At 34.6% G+C, this 19,835-nt stretch overlaps 1 pseudogene; it reads left to right on the top strand.

Moving 5' to 3' along the window:
- Positions 1 to 10,355: 10,355 nt before the first annotated feature.
- Positions 10,356 to 10,475, top strand: LOC118612683 (annotated as a pseudogene).
- Positions 10,476 to 19,835: the final 9,360 nt, after the last annotated feature.

Below are 19,835 nucleotides of genomic sequence, written 5' to 3'. Positions count from 1 at the left end.
AGAAGTGGACCTTTACCAAGCTTAAACCATGTCGTAAACACTCTATCCGTAGTACTAATAGTCCTAAGATATTTGCTTGAGAATGCTTACCTTTAAAAGAAGAATTGCTCTAATAGATAATATGATATAGATATAAGTATCTATAGATGTAAATGGATGCTATTAATATATAAATAGTATGTTACACACACACACACATATGCTGTTGATAAATGTAATCAACAGGTCATTTTCTTTATATTTGAACCCATTAGAATGACTGCAATAAAAATAAATAAGAATAAGAATAAGAAAGAATAATGTGTTCTCCAAGATGCAGAGGAAGCCCAACTAACAGATAATGCGTGCTGGCCATTTAAATTTAGGCTTAAGTGTTTGCCAGGAGATGGAGGAAATCATGTCAACAAGATAAACAATTTCTGTTACATTTCCAAACTGAAAGGTTGAAAAGGTTTACGGACTGAATTTTCTTGTTTTACTAGGGGAAATGCAGCTGTATACCTTTAAACTTTAGCATTTGTCTAACAAATTCAGGGTGAGATCAGTTTCTTTCCATTGCTATTTCTGAAAATAATAATGTTAAGTTTATAATTTACAAAAGGTATGATTTTTTATAAAATGATATTCAAAACAATTTAAAATACATCAACTAAAAATAACAATTGGTGGTCATTTGGAATTAATTTCAAAATTTGAGTTCTAGGTGCAGCTCTTTGTGAGTTGATACTTTCATCTTTAAGTAAATTAACAGTTCTTGACAGTACATCACATACATAGTTAAAACTATAACATTCTTTAAATAGAATTGATAAAAACATTTTAACAGATCTACCACTTAATTCAAAAATTTACCTACTTTACTGAATTGTTTGAATTTTACACTCAGAGTGAATAATTTTATATATTCATTGAAAACACATTATTGAACTGAGTTTGCTTTCTTGACTAAGTTCATTATGACAAAAACGTTAAAGGCATTGTGGGCGCCTACTGCATACTGCATGTGCACAGTGCCCACCACCGGCCAGGGCCAGGGCAGCAGAGGCTGCCAGTAAGGCCCCCTCTGGCATGGCCAGGGACCCAGGCCAGAAGCCTCCAAGAGTGGGGCATGCACCAGCCTCCACTCCCCATGACGTGGGGCTGTCATTTCAGCTTGAGTGGGTATTACCATAACTTATGTCTCCATTCATTTCCTATGAGGAACGCTGAGTGATGTTTTTGGGAATGTTTCTGCATAATGCACTTTGGAATATGCTATGGAGCAGAAAAATAGTGTCCATGTCTGAAAAGAGGAATACAGACAAGAAACAGTCCCGCCTCGTGACAATCCATCTTGAGATCTTGGATGAGGCATCTCTTTTGCCCTCAGTACTTCACTCACCGTGGGGGGATTAGGAAAGGTGAACAGGAAGTGATTGGCAGGAGAAGTTCAACAGGGCCGCGGTTCGTTGTTTTCATCACATTCACTTTGCAGAACAGGGGGGAGCTGAGAGGTGTCTGGTGGGGAACAACAAATAAATAGAAATGTACGAACTTTAACAAGCCAGACAGACCATCCGTTCTCAGTCCTGCCAGACCTACTGCCCCATATACTGAAATGGATCTCTTCCTGTGCCCTGATAACCAGAGGACTGTAACCTAACTTCACGGGCAGCTACAAAAATAATCTGATCCCCTAACTTCATTATACAATGAAATATAAAAGCAAATTTAAGTTAAAAATAGCACGTACTTTAATAATCAGATTCCTGGGTCTGCCTTCGGGAAAGTACACAATGAGGAAGCCTGAGACCCTGGTGTTACGTTGAAGAGACAACTGTAACGAGAATGACGTTGCCATTGGTGATGTGAATTTGTGGAAATACCGAACAATTCTTTATTATCTTTCAAAAATATTATTTTCTCTACTTACACAATTGTCACATTATTGGAGAATTTCATGAATAAAAGATGTTTCCCCTCAAAATTGTGTTTATGGAAAAAAGTTTAAATTCTAGGCTGAGATAATTATAAATAAGTTTTTTTTTCTTTTATCATGTATCTATAATTTTATTTAAATATGTGCACAGCAATGTCCATTTATGCATGGTGCAGAGTACTTGACGGCCTGGCCCAAGTACACTGGAGGCCAGTGGTCCCCCCTCCCCACGTGACACCAGAATGCTCCTCCAGATTTCCAAATGCCTCATGAAATAGCATTTTCTTACTGCAATAGTCCCTTTGGGATAATTCCTGCCATGATAATTCCGCAAAGACTTTTTGTTGTCTGAGTTTTGTCAATAGAGGGATATTGAAATGAGGCTGGGCCTTGAGAAACATCATCATACCCTGGAATTCATATTTTGCAATGCATTCCTTCTTTTTCTGTCTTTCTTTCTTCCTTCATTTCATTGCTTTTCTCCTCCATTTTTCTAACAATTATTTATAATGTGTGTACTATATGTAAAGTGCTATGTTGATAATAAAACAGTAAATGAGAAAAACTTGCAGTGTTCACAAAACCTTTTTATATGGAGAGGCTAGAAATGAATAGGAGTAACTGTGAGTGTGTGTGAGAGTGTGTATGTGTGTGTGTGTGTGTGTGTGTGTGAGTGTGTGTGTGTGTGTTAAATAGAAGTTACTATAACAAATCTGCGCACTTGGGGAGGAGAAGGATCTGAGGGTGGAGTGAATGAGAGCTAGAAGAAAGGGAGAATAAAAAGGCAGGATGAGGAGAGAGCTGCTCTCTAACCTGGGAAAGTTTTGATTGACACCTCTGAGGAAGCGCCATGTGTAAACGACCGATGGGAAGATTTTCTCTGGTGAAGAAGATCTTAAGAGCAAAGCTCCTATGTAAGATACACACGGGGCACTGTAGGAGTTTACGCCTTGTTTTAAATTCAGTGAGAAGCCGTAGGAGAGTTTTGTACTCTCAGAGGATCATCTCAGAGGAGGAGTTGTATACAGCAACTCCCCGAACTGAGAGACTACACAGCCACGGCTGTATTTTGAAGGTAGAGTGGACACTGTTTGAAGATGACTTGGAGTCCAGGAGAGGGGAAAATCAAAGATCATCAGGTCTGCAGTGAGCTCCTGGGTGAATTACGCTGCAACTCACTGTGATGCAAAAGCAGGGAGCAGAAAACTGGAACCCAGATGTGCTAGAGGTGAAGCAAGGGGACTGGGGACATTACGTCTGCATTTCCCAGTACGTATCCGGATAAAAAGCATGAAAGAGGAAAGAGCAAATAGAATAACTGAATTTCAAGTTCAGGGGAGCATCGTAACTAGAGAAATAAACGTATTTGTCGTCGGCAGCTTATCCGTGTCGCCTGGAACATGAGTGAAGATGAGGGTGGGAGGGCTTTGAATGCAAAACATAAAACTATTTTAGGAGAGAATCGTCAAAGAATTAGAATGTTTGAAGCAGGCAAAGCGAAATAAATATATTTTATGATTTTGTTTAATATTTATCACTACATTAATTTCTGAAATTGAAATGTATATGTTTTCACAAAGCTATGTGGAAAGTGGCATGCATAGGAAGTAAAAACAAAAAGCTTTGCTATTCTGTTTTGCTTTTGAAAAAGATTTTCTCCAGCATTTAAGATGTTCTACCATAGTACAGTCAGGCCTCATTATTCGAGGATTCTGTATTTGAGATTTCACCTACTTTTTAAAATTTATTCGTGACCCCAAAGTCAGTACCCAAGGCATTGTCGTGGTCACTGCTGGACATATCTAGAGAGGAGGACATTTGTCACCCGCTGTCCACCTTCCCAGCTGAAGTCAACAATGCTGTGCTCTGACTTTCATTTCAGCTTTTATATTGTAAATGAGTGTCATTTTCATAGTATTTTTAGTGCCACGTTTTTCACATTTTTGTGGTTTATTTATTTATTTTTTTTGGTTGGTGATTTTCCTCTTTTAAATGGCCCTCAAGCATAGTGCAGAAGTGCACTATGTTGTAGGTAGAGATCAACAATATATATTAAATAAGATGCCTTCAAAAAGAAAACACATAAAATAGGCCATGTGTTGATAAGTTGACAGAAATGTGGCCAGAGGCTTGCATGAACCTAACTTTGTATTTCTTCTGAGTAATGGTTAAATATTCACTGTTCCCACTGACTTTATAGAACACAACCACCTTTATCAATGAGAATTCCTTGTATATGATTTTTACTAGATTGAATATAAGCTCCTTGATGGCAAATCACAAAAAAAAATATGTTATTTCATTTTTGCAAAGTTAAAAACAAAACAAAAAACTATAATTCCATATATTCAAAGACACACAACCAAGGAAAACCAATAAATTTTTGTTAACCATAGTTATTGTAAGTGGGTTACAAAAGTAAACAGATGCTCAAAAAAATTTTGTTTGATGATCGAATATGTGGTATGGTTCATAAATTTTAATTTAGTGGGCACGTATGGTAATATATGGAGAGACTAGTCTGATAATCCTATTATCTATCTATCTATCTATCTATTTATCTATTTATCAACTATCTACCTATCATCTGTCATCTATCTACTTATCTAACTATGCACAACATTTCTTATTAATCTAAAATCCCAACATATAGTGTATCCTTGATATTTTTCATTGAAAGAAGGGAATAAATTTGTTATTCCTCAAGCTCACTAGAACTGGGGCAAAGGCCTCAATTTTATGGGGGAAAAAATCTGTTATTTTCTTACACTTTAATAAATTCACATTTCCAAAGGAATAAGTAAAAAACAAAATGAAAGTATTGCCTTATCAGTTGTCTTTCACAATAAGCTTCAATATGTCTAATCAAAATGCTTCTTTTTTTTAACATTAACAAATAGTGTTCTGAAGTAATCCAATAACTGTTCTAAACAGTGCATATGCTGCAAAGAAAATATCTACATATCTTTTTAGAGCACTGAAAAATTAATCAAAAATTGGAGGCTTTTGCAATGACAAGTACATTAATCTCTAAGTGGCTATATTGATATTTCAAATAATGTGTTTTCTAAGTATCTTCATGACATTGTAAAATTAATATTTTTAAAAAGTCTATTTTTGTTGTTGTGAAGGAAAGAGGAAATAAACCATTTTAATGGATTACCTGGATTGACAAATACCATTCAGGGAACTGTGCCAGGGACCTCAAAAATATATTATCGAAGACTACAACCCTGGTCAAAAATATAATGCAAAATTTAAAATGTGTAATAGATTGCCAGCTAGTTGCTATTTTCATCGAAAATATAATATTATTTAAATGTTCTAACATATAAACCATAATGTAGTTACTGCATGAATAAGAGTTTAATGGATTTAGTACATGGCATGATGTCTATCAGTCAATTATTGGCTTTTCCACATACTCTTCTAATTGTTTTTGTTTGTTTGTTTGTTTGTTTACCAGAGGAGTGTTATTATTATTTGCCTTATGGAATTTTTTTATAGAAAAATATTATATGCCAATTTATATCAAAGGCCTAAGAAATTAAATTAGAACATTTCAATCATTCTTTTAGTTCTTCTATAATAAAAGGCAAATATACTTTATACTTATAAAAGATTATACATAATTTATTTCACAATGCCTTTAAAAAGCGAGCATTTTTCCATTCTTTATTAATGAGAATATGAAGTGACTTGCCCTTCCGGGGACATTCTCACCCCAGATATTTCAGAATTCCTCCTCCATTTCCAAGGGGCCCTGCCAGACATCCGGCTGACAGTGGCACTCGCCAGCATCAGCACCCCCAGCCTCCATGCAGCACAGACTTCTCCTGCGTAACATTGGTCACCACCTAACATACTCTGTATTTTACTAGTTTACCTTGTCGAGCATCCATCTCCGCCCATTAAATAGTAACCTCAAGAAAAAGAATGTTTTCGCCTGTTTTGAATCACTTCTCTAATCTCTGTAAGAGAGCCTGCCACATAGTATGTAATCCTTTTTTTTTTTTTGGTTGAATATATGGATTGATTGTATACAAACTATAATTTATAATACTAGAAATATCTCATATATCTTACTTTAGTAAATAATTATTTTTCTAGGAAAACAGAAATTACGACCACATTGGTCCAGTCACTGCTTTATTGGTATGAATAAAGTAGCTAAAACAAATTAAAACCAGATTTGCTAATCCATTTGGAGCCGTAGGTAGGAGTGCGTGTATGTGTGTGTGTGGTGAAATTTAGTATCCTAAAGAATTAAATATAATTAAAGTCTATATAATTCTTTTGACAAGATATTTTTTAAATTTTCTATCAGTGACTTTTTGCTCATAGTTATATACTTGTGGTTTCCTTATTATTTTTTATGTAATTAATTGTAGTTATCTTCTTACTATTTATAATATAAATATTTACTTATACCACAGTTTATATTCACTTTAACATGAAGTTTTTTTAATATGCAGTAATGAAGCCCTATTTAATCAATGACATGTTATTTATTCTTTATCCCTCATTATGCAATCTACAGAAATTAAGTATTTTATATTCAGCATAACAGACTGAAAGAAAAAGAAATTTTATTGGTAGCTTTGTGTTTTCTAATTTTTATCTAATTGAATTACTGTCAAATGCACACCTGTTTATCTTAAACACTTTGCTGAAAGAGTGTGTGTGTGTGTGTGTGTGTGTGTGTGTGTGTGTGTGTTCAGGCTAATCTGTCATCTGTACCAGTTCCTGAAAATCATATTTCACTAAATATATATTATATTGTAGCTCTTGAACCTATTCTCCTAAATTTATTTTCTGATTCCTTAGATGCAATCCTGAATATGACAGGAGATAAAATATTTTTGTTGAGATTATATAAATGTGTCTATCTATAATAAGAATATGAAATAATTTGATGAATATAGTATATGTATTACTTTCTCCTTTTGAAACCGGATACTGTTAAGTAAAATACATCAAAAGAGATGGCCAAATTTGCTTTTACCCAAGATTGCTTTTTTGTGTGGGACAGAGAAAAGTCTATTGTTTGATACAGATACATAATAGAAATGTTAGAGTTGGAGCAGTTATATGATCTCATCCCATTTGCCTACACAGAATTCCATTAAAATTTTATTGTTTTAAACAATATCTTTACTTCTATCCTTAAGCTATCTTTTTCCATTTTAGCATGAAAGAAAAAAATACCTACCTAACAACACTGGGAAGAGAAAGTTATTAACTAAGGCTGTAATAGGCGTCTTTCTATATTTCCTACAGAGACATGTACAATAAAAACAAAATCAATGGTGGGATACTAAGGCATTGTTCTACAACTCCATAATTTCTGCAGATTTGTTGTTTATTTGTTTCTGCAGCGAATTCAGTAATGTGTTCTCTGAGAAACAAGACTGCCAAGCTTCTATAATTAGACTTGAAAAAGTTAGGTTCTTGGAATGAGAGTTGTCCAAAGGAAAAAAAAAAAATGATAGAAATCAACTTCAAAAAGGAAGAAATGTATTTTTGGAAAATGATTTAGAGGGGTAGAGTTTTATTCCAGCAAGCCAACATAGCCTGCTAGGAAGGGAAAAAAGGAGAAACAGTATCAAAAGTAAGCACAATATGGTATAAGATTGAAAGAAATCAAAAATAAATTGATTCAGGAATGTTGTTTTTTACTTGAGAAGATAAAAGTTTGGGAACATAAGATAAGGTGTAACAACATCTCAGTTAAATGGACCTAAATTACCTTTTATTTTGGTATGTAGTTTTAATTTTTACCAATTCTCTTCTCAGTAATCCATTCTGCCATATTATTCCCCTAATCTATTAAATCTAACATTAACTGCTCTTTTTCCTAAACTGCAAAACATGTTTTTTTTTTTCTCTCAGAATTCTTCATGTATATATGTCTAATTTTCCACATGAATATTTTATTTTTGTAACTCGTACAATATAATACTGTGCTGGATTCATTCAATATATTTAATTTAATATACACTTCTGTACAATGACTATATTAACTCTTGACAAATTAGGCCCCATATAAGATATACTAAACATTTTCCAAATAAAAGATTGTCCCTCTATTAGGAAAGCAAATTAAAAAGATAATAATAATTTTGCAAACTGTGGACTTCACAGATCAGAAAACAAGGTTTGATTTCCTGATTGCAACATTTTCAGTTTTAACAATGCGTGGTTAGAGGCAGCATCCATAACTTTTTTTTTCAGCTACTATGTGTGCTTTGGCATTATCATTTGCCTTAAGCCAAACGTTTCTTCTCAGATTTTGACCAAGACTGAGTTTTAAGCAGTATAATATTTTTCGAACGACATGCATACTTTACTTCATTTTGGTAACTGAAGCTACGGATATTTAAGTATTTAGTTTTAATTATGGATGGGATAAACAATAATTCTAAAGCATTATGATTATCATTATTGTGTACCAACAACTAGTTGAATTTTTAATATTTAATTGAAGTTTAGCTAAATAGTGGTTTGATTTTTATCCCCAAGTTTTGGTGTGTTATGCTTTGTATTTGTCTAAATTCTTTAGTTTACATTTTACTTTCTAAGTCAGGGTCTTATATCCAGTAAGTCTCTGAAAATCCCAAGTCAAGAAGGTTCTTGTACAATGTTCTATGAGGGACGAGAGATCTTTGTATAGTGGTGTGAGCTACTGACCCAAGGCTTAGAGCAAGAGAGGGTGCAGTCTCTTCTCTGCCTTTTCTATTTCATTCCACATTTACCTGGCTTGCTGAATATGTACTATGAATAGACACCTGGCCACACAATTCCAGACAATTCTGACATTGCAATCTATTTCCCAAGTCTTATTTGTTCAGAAATAGAAAAAAAAATGTCCAGGTCATTGGATCTTAAAATACTGAAACATTTAAAACAAAAAGGCAGAAGAGAATAAGTATAAATGTTCTAAAAATGTTGTCCACATTAGATTTAGACAATAATCTAAATCGAATAGTCAATGAATGTTAACAAACTAAGGTTTACAGAACTGTATTCACATTGAGGTGTATCTTGGTTTAATTTGGTTATATAAGATTTAGGAGGTATATAGATATTTGCCCAGACCAAGACTGTAAGGCACACACTGTAAATTGAAGTTGGCTGAAGTATTGATCATTTTGTCTTACCACATTATCTCATATTATACCTGTCCCCATCTTAACACATGGACACATGGACAGACAGACACACACACACACACACACACACATACACACACACACACACACACACACACACTTGATGTGCTCCATAAAAGATTTAGGAGTCAGAGCATGTAAAACAAATGAAAAACTCTGTCTTAAATTCTAGGGACGCTTTAAACCCTATTAAACTCCATTCACCCTTGAAGACGCTGTCCATTCCAGGTTCTTCATGATTTGAAAGAGAAGGTGAGGAATATGTATTAAATTCGTTCACTGAGCATTGAGCAATGGCTTGAGGGAAGGTGAACTGGGCCTGGAAGACAATAATAAAACCGTGACCAATTTGTTTTCTGGCTCAACCGTTCTTTGTCCCATTACTATCATGTAATATAAGTCATTTCACAATGTGAGGGATTGTTAAGATTAGTTTTAATGTTAAGGAATTTTCTATCTCCACCCATGATACAAGAAAAAAAGAGTTTAGTATATGCCTATGTCCTTTGTATTAAAAAATTACAGTTACTACCTATGAATATGATGTGATGCGAAATCACTCATGTGTATAGTGTGACTGAAAACATCTAATGTGTGAGATTCAGTCACCGCCTGCCATCCTGTATGTATGCTCAATCTATCTGGTGGTTAGCCATTATGTTCAGACCCTGAAGTTATATCAGAAACGCTGCCTTCTGCACAAAGGGTAATGCCACTTGAATGTAAAATGAATATGACATCCCGAGTTATTACATGGATATTTCATCTGACTGTTGCTGCTACCAAATTGTCATTATGACTGTTTTACTAACTTTATGAGAAAAACATCATGTAGTTTTCAATATTCTCTTTAGTTGTACAGTATCTTTGAACTTACTTTTATAAATTCTATATTAAATCAAACTAAATTTTATTATGCACCATCTTATATTTAAAAAGTGATTCCACATAGGTTCATAATAAACTCATGAGTTAGATCATTTTATATCAAAGCTGAGACCACTGTGACACATACTGAGATTTTAAGGACATGGGCCATCTTATAAGCCGAAAACCTGGGATCAGAGACACAGAGATGTCAACAGCTATCACCTACCAGAATTTTCCATTATAATATTTAATGGGTGTTGCAAGCTGGAGCTTGAGTTGGACCCGAAGTTCCTACAAGAGTGGATTTGCTCTAAGGGAGCGAGGCATGGCCACAGCACTCCTTTAATACGAAGCTATATCCTGAGATACTTTAATTGGATCATAAGAAATGATGTGTCTACAACCATGCTACCATGAACGAGCCCGATCCTGTCTGATCTTGGAAACTAAGCAGGGTCAGGCCTGGTTAGTACTTGGATGGGAGGCCACCACAGGAAGACCAGGTGCTGTAGGCATAAAAAAATAAAATAAAATAAGGGATTGTAAACTGACAAGGTCCTTGCAATCTGTGAAGTCAACCAAGGGTTGCCTTGCATTAAAAAAAAAAAAAGAAAGAAAGAAAAAAAAAAAAAGATGTAAATTATAGCAAAAAATAGAGAAAATTAATTACCAAGAGCTCTAAATAGGTTTTGAGGCTTGGTATGCAACTTTGAAAAAGGGACTGGAAAGAAAATATAAACAGCCATGTGATTGGGAAAGAAGAACAAGAGAGTAGGAGAAAAGTTGACAGGTGCCCAGGACTCAACAGAGAGGCTACTAAATTGTAAGCTTAATACAAAAAAAAAAAATATTTCCAAATACATAAATCACTGAGTGTGAACATATCCACATGCATCTTGCTTCCCCCCACCTCCCCCCCGCCAAAGGATTGTTTTAGGAGCTGGTTAATCTAAATTGAAATATTTTCTGCTGAGGTCTGAGACGCGCAGAGACTTTCATTTAATACAAATGTTATTGAAATGATGGAGTAGATTTCATTTGTTTAACATACAAACAAATAGCTGGCAGAACCTCAGTTTTAGAATTCTCATCTATTACTTTATGGCCCACTCCCTCTGTTTGGCACCATTCCAGCAAAACATGGCATTACTGATCCACCGCCCTGCAGGGGTCATTTTCCTGAGTTTTATAATTCTAATTAGTAGTATCATCTTACCATACTAATTAATGTTACTATTAAAATAACTACAAAAACTATGGCTGTTTGTTTGGTTGCAGCAAGTAACAAAACAAGATTTAAAAAAAAAAAGTGATAAGATTCTTGATGATTAGTGATTCTTTCACTTGATCCAAAGCGTATTTTTAACTAAATTCTGCCAGAACGATGAGTTCCTTAGCGTTTCATGGAAGGGAACCTCTGTATATTGGTGTACGGGCCACACTGACAGGTGCATGTGGGCTTGTTCTCTCCCTCCTAAATTTTGGGTGTCTGCCTATGAAGTCATATGAGCAAAGTGTTATGTAGTTAAAAATGTTTTAAAACTACTACTTTAAGAACACATGAAATGGTATTTGGACATCTTAATATAATCTGTTGTATGTTGACAGGATATCAGCAATTTATGAGAAACTTCAGCCGTGCTATCTGCGATAAAAAATAAAAAATAAAAAAATAAAAAAGAATTATTTCATATTGTCTTTGAGCCAAAATCAACAAGGCTCTAATCTGCAGCCAATTAGAATGAAACCATATGAGATTACCAGAGTTTTATTTTTGTTTGTTGTTGTTGTTGTTTTAAAGGAAAGGAAAGAACTTCAGAAACAGAGGGTAGGACCATGTACCCCAAATCATTTAGGAGTTACTCGCAAAATAGAAACTGGAACACAATTCCACAAACTCCTAGTTCACGGCACCTCACTGTCCCATCTACATATATTGTCTCTTCGAGACCTCGTGACTACTGGTAAGAAAATTACTATTATTGTACTCATTTTAGAGATGAAGAAGCCGAGACATAAAAAAAAAACTTTATGTGACTTGTTCAAGGTCGTGCAGCCAATAATTATTGTAGCCAGGACTCAAAGTGAGGCGATGTGGCTACAAATTCTCTGATTTTTATCGTAATGCTACATGTAATCTAAGATTAGACGAAAAATTTCATCAACATCAGTAAGTAACTCAGAGTTTAAAGGACATAGCAACAATCATTAAAAGTAAAGCCTCAAATAGATTATCCTTTATGATGCAATAAAATGCTATATTGAAATAACCGAGGGTACCATAGGGACATTAATTATGTATATATATGTATAATCATGAATTTTTCATATATGTGTATGTTATTATTACCACATTAATATCTTACATATGCAAACATAAATGAAGATGTTGAGATATCTTTACAATGTAACTGATCTAGGTCTTCTTAAGCAGAAGTCCTATTCTTCCAGGTTTCATGAAAATCTAAACTTTTTAGTACATAGTTCATGCACTTTAATTATGAAATAACAAATTTTATCACAGTAGACTTAACTTTTCAAAGTAACTGAACTAGAAATTTAAAGCGAACAAGTGCTCATTTAAAAACTAACATGAATACCTATAATGTTTGGGCTTAATACTTCGAGCTCAGTGCAAGTTTTCCTACTCTCTGGATAATAAAGAGACACTGAATTTTATTCATAAATGCTGAATGCATATGCATACATGCATATGTAAACAAACTGCAAGGTGGCAAAGGAGATAATAGAGAAATCAGATCCTCCTGATAGCTTAATAGGCTAAAATGGAGTCTTTAAGGCAGAGTCTCAGAGGGAAGCATATTATTTAATAATGAAAGAGCAGACTCAGTGTGATGCTTCCATTTGCCTGTTCAAAGCCACGTCAGTGATGCTGCTGATGTCGCCTTCTTCCTCCCAACATCACCCCACCGAGTTTTGAATAGTTAGTAAAGTTACTAATAGTTACTAATGACAAATAGTAGTTCGTAATGAAAGCTAAATTAGCCTCTTGCCCACTTTAATGCCCAGAAATGTCTTTCTCAGGGCCCCAGGACCATCTTTTTGGGATATAATCATCAATGAAGACAGGGCTCCTGACTCCCAGTTTTGGCGGGGAAGATAAAAGCCTAACTCCAGTGGGTGCCTTGCTCCAAAATGCCAAACCATCTCCCATCATAAAAGATGTTAAACATAAATTTTCCTTTGAGTTAAGCCAATTACCAAATACAGATGACCACCACAAAGACCAGGTGAATCCTGGATAAACTTTGTGTGACAAGTGGTGTTGCCAAGTCCCCTTGAGGACCAGTTATTGTCCTGAGAACACCTGGATAATGCGACATGGCCCCTTGAGTGTCTTTCTGTCTTTGTGGCTTCTCGTTGGAGTGACCGCGGTGCACATAGTGTTCAGTTTAATAGCTACTCAATAATAAAAATCATTTTCTTCCTTTGCGAAGAGGTTTTCTGGTTTGGAAGGAGTTTTTGATTCTAATTTTATTTTTCCAGCAGGAGTCATCTTGTAAAAATGGAAAATTCATGGTTCCTTATTTGATATAGACATCTGAAGTGTAAATTCCATGTAATTAGTAAATATAAATCTATTCATGTTTAGCTCTTGAATTTTATTCTTAACGAAAGCCCTTTGCTGAGAAGCATCAGGTTTTTGTGTTACAGGAAATTCGAACCTCCGATGTGTTTTCGACAATTTATTTAAAGACTTGCTTTGCTCTGAACATTTGGATTAATACCAATGTGTCTCTTCATGTATTACAAATTAGTAGTTAGATTTATAAAACAAAACAATGATAGTTTCCTTTCTTCCTCAACTTGATTAGTGAAATAGGTAACATTGTTTGATGATTTAACTGTGAAGTCAAAATGCTGGTATATCTTTCGTGGGTCAAGACAGGAGGCATTGAAGTAGAGCGAATGGAGAGAGTTTCCACAAGCCAGCCACGCTCTGCTGCCCATTGCATTTGACACAGTCCATGAGCAGGGAGGGCCGCGGGGAGGACTCCGTGCAGCCTTGCCGCAGACAGTTGTAATTCTATCAGGGAATCTTTGAAATTACAGATATTCCCAAGTATGGAATCTATAAAACTAGATAATATAATTTTAAGAGCCAGCGTCAAAGTTCACATCACACTATGTTGTTACCAACATTGATACACACACACACACACACACACACACACACACACACACATACACTTTTATTGAAAATTTAGGGACTTTTGAGAAAATTAATTCTAGACCCTGACCTGATATTAACAGTGTAGCACAGTTCTGGCACTATTATTTACTACAATTATCAGAGTAAGCCTGCCGAGATTTAATCTTTCTTATATATTCAGACTGCTAAAGTAATTAACAACTTAATTATGAAACTGTACACGGGTCTTGAATGAGGCAATGTATCTCTGAACTGTAATCTAGCCCGGCGTTTTTAACTAACCATGGAACTTAGAGCAGCTACTACCCTCTCCGACCTTCAAATCCCACAGTTATGAACTCAGATGACTAATAGTACTTTTCTTTCTTCACCCCAATGTGTTTTGCTTGTTTGTTCATTTACTTTATTCTCCCTAAAACTCAAATGAGATACTCTTATGTAAAAGCAACTTTTAAAATTTCAAGTACTGCACAGATATTGTTACTTATACCATACTACCCCCTTTCAAGCTAATCGCCACATAAATGCCAACATCCATCTTTTGCTTCTGTGGCAGGTATTTTAGATTTCCAGTGTTCCGTAGTTCTAGACACTTTTCTCAACTTCATTGACTCTAAGAGTTTGACGGGATACTGACCTAAGAAAGAGAAAGTCAGAATAACCTACGTTCCATTACTGCTAAAATAACTTGCTTAAAAGCAGTTTTGGTTCCTCTTTTTGGCTGTACAATCAGAAGCCTTGCCCAGCCTTTCTAATGTCCGTACCTTCTCATATGTTAAAAATCCTTGGATGTATTCTCAGTTTAAACATCCAAGGACATGCTCATATGCATGCTTTTACATGTTAATGAAAGATAGGACATCACGGTGCTATCACAATCAGAGAGAGCCTTCTCATCGACTCCAGAAATTTGTTTAAGCCCTTTTTACACATATAGAGTCATATGGAGATGAAATTTTTCCATGCCATGTAAATCTTCAAATCAGTTTGAACGGAAACAGAGGAAGCACCAAAGTGCCCATCCACATAGGTGACGCCCGTTGCCTGCAGACATGCGCAGATAGTGAGAAACCCGAGGAGTCCGGTCCAACAATCCGCCCTTCCAGTTATTTCGGTGAATCTTTGGAAGATGTATTATTTTTTTTATTTCTTCAGATATTCATCTTTCCCAAAAAGCATTGAGACAGGTAACAATAACAATACTAAAAAAAGAAAGAAAGAAAGAAAGAAAGAAAGAAAGAAAGAAAGAAAGAAAGAAAGAAAGAAAGAAAGAAATATAAATCAAAACAAAGGATCAGCAGAAGATATATATAAGCAAGAGTCATAAGGAAAGGAAGACCACACTGATAGGCCATTAATGGGTCTCTAATTGTTTGCTCCACTTTAAATCAGGCAAGAGAAAAGGGTGAAACATGGTCACTCATAGAGCTGTCATCTGCCGAAGGGAGAGAACATTAGTTCCTAAGGGGAAGTAAGTGATACTTTTCATACTTTCACCAAAACAAAACAAAACTTCACCTGGGTTCTATTTAGAGTCCAGAAGTGATAGTTTCTTCTACAGTCTTTCTAAAGATAATGAGTTGCAGATTTCATTGGCTAAATAGCGTAACTTCTTTAGACAACAAAGAAGGGTGTGCTATTAAAATAAAGCTCAGAAAACTTATGTCTGTGTGGTCTGGCTTTTAGGGATAGACAGAAAATACCTAGAGTGGCTAGATTGAATATCATCTAAACCATTTGACACAGATAATTCCTCCAATCTGGTGTATTTATTAGGACCAGAGAACAATACAGAATAATGTATTTTCAGATGAAAGCCTAGGGCACTGACTTTCCGAAATACTGATGGAAGGTTCATTCATATGCATTAAAAATCAGACAATGAATAAATATAATCAAGAATTTCTCAAGAATTGATGGCTGGTTCAATTTAGTCTCATAGATGGTACAAAGTAGTTGCTGAAGATCATGTCAAGCTATATTTTAAGTACACATTTCTTTTGTACATGCAAATTTAATCAGGTTAGCATAAAATCTCCAGGGAAGTCATTTCAGTAGATCAAGAAATATCTTCTTGATAACTCAGATTTCAAGATACATGTTCTTATAATTTCTGAACAAAAATAACTGTATCTCTGTACCAAGCTTGTAATTCTCTTTTTATCATCAAAAAGTATAATATGTAATATGTACATAGTTATCAGATAAGCAATATTTAAAATAGTGATTTTTAAGAGAGGTATATAAACTGCAAACATCTGCAAAGAACAGCTGTTATCTAATTTATTCAAGCACATTGCTGGTCTTGCCCATTCCCAAAATAATGAGGAAGACACATTACTTCTGATATAGACAAGAGTGATATGATCTCAAAATTTAGAAAGCCAGCACCATGTCAGGGTCTGTTAAAACACCGTCATTTCCAGTCCTTCCTGGATTACATTTCCTGGCCGCTCTTCCCGTTAGGTGTGGTCACGTGGTTAAGTTCTTTTCAAATGGAGGTAAATGGAAGTAAGTAACTGATGCCCCTCCCATCCCGCTCCCATTTAAAAATATATATATATATATCTTCCACTCATGAGTCCACGTGCCCGTTTCCCTCTGGCAGCTGGAAGTGGTGGCCAGAGCAGTGCTGGAGGACGTGTGGTGGGGCTGCAGGGTCTCCGAACTCTTACTATTGAATTGCTATGTGGAATGGAGCACTCTCTCCCACCTGCATCTGCCTTGACCTGGATCCCTTTTGTTTTGAGACATGACACATTTAGGGGCCCATTTGATAGTAATGGTAGCCTGTTCAAGACACTTAGCATCCTATGCAAGAGATCCTGCTTCCATTTGAGAGGCATGTCACTTCTCTGTGTCTCTGTCTGCGGAAGCCGGTCCTGGCGCCGGTGCTTCCTCATGGATTGGTCGGTTGTAGCACTCTCCCCAGTTCCCCAGCTCCTTTGACCTCATCTCTTACCCGCCTGCCCTCCCTTATGCTCCTCGGGACTTCTTTCTGTTCCTCATAGAGGCCATGCTCACTTCTGCTCTAGGACTCCACTTCATTTTCCCTTTTCAGTGTTCTCTTCCTTTCCTCTCTGCGTAACCAACTTCTCTCTCATTTGTTAGCCCAAATGTTGTCATATCTGAGAGTTTTCTTTGCTCACGTTACTGCTTGACTTTCCATACTCTGTAATTGTGCTTATCATGATCAGAATTTAGCTTCTTTATGGCTCTTTCACGTGTGTATGGGTGAGAATGTGTGTGTGTGTGTGTGTGTGTGTGTGTGTGTGTGTGTGTGTGTTTCTCCCTCCTCTAAATCAAGCCTTCGACATGACAAAGACTTTGTCTTTTTCATTTCCCAAGTTATCCTTAGTGCCTTGGCTAGATAATTTCTGGTAAAGCGTAGGAGTTTCAGAAATACATTATCAATTCAATATGAATGATGCTTGTTTAAAGATAGACAGTGGATAAAGAGTTTCATTGTTAGCAAGAGTAGATGCTTAGTGACTATTTCTAGCATAATGGCAGTTTATCTTCAAGTATTACTGAGCAAACTAATGTATTTGTCATAGAGCTGCATTACACAGGGAGGTAAAGAAGCAAGCGTTGCCTGGGCTGAAATTCCATAAAAGTTTTATGGGTGCCTACTTAACATTTCATAAGAATTGAAATGAATCTATAGTGCTTTATGTACACCGTAACTTCATAGTTAATGAAGAGTTTACTTACTACCTCTGAAGAAAGTAATTAAAAAGATGATTTATTCATCGATTTTGTTATAAATTTTAATAAACTTTCAACATAGTATCATATTTTGAAATTAACGGGAATATGAAAACATGTTTAACTTATTTAAATATTTAAATGATGGTGTTTTTTTATTCAAACTTGGCAAAACATAGACATCTTTAGGAAAAATGTATAGAGTTGTATTTGATACATAGTATATATTTTTGTGTAAATGGTTTACAGAATGAATGACAGTGCAGCTATTGAATATGAAAACAATTTAAATCTGATTAATTTATAATTAATCTCTGCATTCTCTACAGTTTAAATTAGGTTATATTATTTATAAGACATACATTTTTAATTACAAAGTGTATATTTAGAAAATCAATTAATTTTCTCTTATTTAAGCAACAAGTGTGTTAAGAATAAAAATATTTTAAAGAGATCAACAAATGATGAAGATAGTTTCCTTAAAAATGGGAAGAGTTATTGAATATTTTCATCTAAGATAGATTTTATTTTATTTTATTTTTTTTTTGGCAACAATACAGGAACTTAAGAGATACAGACTTCAATAACATGCTTCATATGGGAAGGTAAGATTTACTATCTTTCTACTCATATATGTATAGTGCTCTTAAATCACATGTTTTAATCAATTTACTACATATTTATTTCCTCTCAAATTGAAATAAATACTGGAAAAAATAAATGAAAAATCTGGTTCCTATATTCAAGGAAATTATAATTTATTTAATGAAACCAATGAATAGATGAATAACAAAACAACATACAGGATTATGATATAGTATTAATGTGTTATTGAAATGTGAAGAATGATATAGTATTAATGTGATATAGTATTAATGATATAGTATTAATGTGTTATTGAAATGTGAAGAATTTAGGACAATAGATTTGCTTTAAGTAATTGAGAAAGATTATGTAAAGGAATTAGCATGATCCAGTTAATAAAAATGTAGAAATTCCTCTCTGAGAAAGGAAATATATCACAGATATGACTACCTTTTAGAACGGACAGCACTTTAATTAAGGAAATGGATAATGAAGCACTTTTTTTGAATTTTGAAAGACATTTTTATTCAGGTAAATTATTTAATTTCTTTCTGAGCTGCAAAAATGAATTTACTACCAAATGAAGAACATTGATTTGCTAAATGTTTCAAGAAAGTTTCTCAATGAGATTAAGTTTTATAAAACTGTTTTCTCTATCATAAAGGATACATTTTGCTATTTCTATTCCTGCGTTTACTTTCCATTCAATAGAAATAAATAAGAACTCTCATTGTTGACTAGTTTTATTACATAGATTGATTTGTCTAAATTGTAAATACCTGTATTTTATGAATGTCAGTGCTTGTAAAATAAATTTCAGTTGTTGTGGAATATCATAAGCTATGGAAAATGCAGTAAATAGTGACAGTTTATAGATGTAAACAGTATTACTCACTTCAAATATAAATGAACTTGAGATTATTGTTTTTAGATGTTAGCACCTTAAATAGAATTATTTTCTATTAGACATTATTAAAAACCCCAAAGTGATTTATGGTATTTATAACTGCCTGTATTCCTTCCACATTGGTAAAAGTAAAAGGGTTTTAAGACTTTTCAAAATCTAATTATGGATTTATGTTTGTTTAAATGTTTACTTGTTTTTTAGTAGCCTCTTCCTACAAAAAGATCATCACATAAGTCAGTGGAGAAATAGATATAATATTAAGGGCAATCCAACATTTTAAAAGCCTTAAAAGGATTATGTCTCATATCCAATGGATGTATGTTAAAGAAGTATCTAATTTTGCCCAAGGTAATATTGTTTTCTTTACTACTTATAAATATCTTCAGTGGAGGGAGCTGACGCTTGCTATAGGTTTGCAAATGAGGACATTTATTAAAAAGATATGAAAAAAATGCATTATTGGCGTAGCCCCTTAATTCCCTTTCTTTCCATTGCTTGAGT

Source organism: Rousettus aegyptiacus, unplaced genomic scaffold (assembly GCF_014176215.1).
Source record: "Rousettus aegyptiacus isolate mRouAeg1 unplaced genomic scaffold, mRouAeg1.p scaffold_m13_p_16, whole genome shotgun sequence".
In the NCBI taxonomy this organism is placed as follows: domain Eukaryota; kingdom Metazoa; phylum Chordata; class Mammalia; order Chiroptera; family Pteropodidae; genus Rousettus; species Rousettus aegyptiacus.
Note: the sequence above shows the minus strand (reverse complement) of the source record. Positions and strands in the feature narration are given on the sequence as shown.